Source organism: Pteropus vampyrus, unplaced genomic scaffold, assembly GCF_000151845.1.
Source record: "Pteropus vampyrus isolate Shadow unplaced genomic scaffold, Pvam_2.0 Scaffold469, whole genome shotgun sequence".
Lineage (NCBI taxonomy): Eukaryota > Metazoa > Chordata > Mammalia > Chiroptera > Pteropodidae > Pteropus > Pteropus vampyrus.
Window position 1 is genome coordinate 988,396 of NW_011889250.1, and position 1,461 is coordinate 989,856.

Sequence of the window (1,461 nt, forward strand, 5' to 3'; positions counted from 1 at the left end):
ACTATACAATTCAATGAGGTTTTTTTCCATTTATAGTTGGCATATGATAATAAACCTTTTTCCGTTATATAGTATAGTGATCAGAGATCCACAAACTCTCAAAAGTGATCACCCCACTAAATCTAGTATACCTCTTCCCCCTTACATAGGACAACATTATTAACCATCTTCCCCATACTACTCTCTGCAACTCCATGTCTATTCTGCAACTATTCATTAGTACCTCTTAATCACTTTGCCTTTTTGTTTTTGTCGCCCCAAACTTCCTCCCATCTAGTATCCCTCTAAAACTTTCTGTATTGTCTACAGGCATGCCACCCTGAATGAGCCCGATCCCATCTGTTCTCGGAAGCTAAGCAGGGTCGGGCCTGGTTAGTTCTTAGGTGGGAGATCACATAGGAAGACCAGAGGTCGTAGGCATAAAAAAATAATGTAAAATATAAGAGATCATAAGCTGACAAGGTCCTTGCAATCTGTGAAGTCAACCGAGGGTTGCCTCACTAAATAAATAAATAAATAAACAAACAAACAAACAAACAAACAAACACATACATACATACATACATACATACATACATACATACTCTCTGTATCTATGAATTTATTTCCACTTTTGTTGTTATTGCTGATTTTGTTATTTAGAATCCACATATACGTAAAATCATGCGATATTTGTCTTTGTCTATCTGACCCATTTCATTCAGCACAATACTGTCTAGGTCCATCAAGGCAATATATTTTTCCATCCCCTCCTTCTTAGTTTCTGTGTGTCTTTTAACCTGAAGTGAGTTTCTTGTAAACAGCATATGTACGGGTATTGTTTTCTTATCCATTAAACCATCCTATCTTTGGTTTCGAGCATTTAATTCTCTTCCATTTGTGGTACTTGTTGAAAGGAATGTAGTCAGTACCATTCTTTATTCTTGTTTTTGATACATGTTTTTCCTTCTTAAAGAATTCCCTCCAACATTTCCTGTAATAGTAGCTTTCTGATTTTAAATTCTTTGAGCTTATTTTTGTCTGGGAAGCTCTTCATCTGTCCTTCAACTCTGAATGAGAGCTTTGCTGAATAAAGTATTCTTGGTTGTAGCTCCTGGGTTTTCAGCATTTTAAATATTTTGTGCCAAGCTCTTCTGTCTTACTTACTTTCTGTTGAGAAATAAGCTGCCAGTCTTATGGGTGCTCTCTTGTAGGTGAGTAACTGCTTTTCTCTTGCTGTTTTTAAGATTCTCTTTTTGTATTTAACATTTGGCATTTTAATTATGTTGTGTCCTGGTGTGGGCCTCTATGGCTTCCTGGATTGGAGGACACTCTGAGTTTCCTGGGGTTTTATGTCTATTTCCTTCATCAGGTTAGGGAAGTTTCCCATCATTATTTCTTCAAATAGCTCTTGAACATATTGTTCTTCTTCAAGTATTCCTATGACATGGATATTCTTACCTTTAATAGTGTACCATAGGC

General features: G+C 36.4%; 1 pseudogene; it reads left to right on the top strand.

Annotated features, from left to right (window-relative positions):
• Positions 1-301: 301 nt before the first annotated feature.
• LOC111732548 lies at positions 302-420 on the top strand (annotated as a pseudogene).
• The last annotated feature ends 1,041 nt before the right edge of the window (positions 421-1,461 follow it).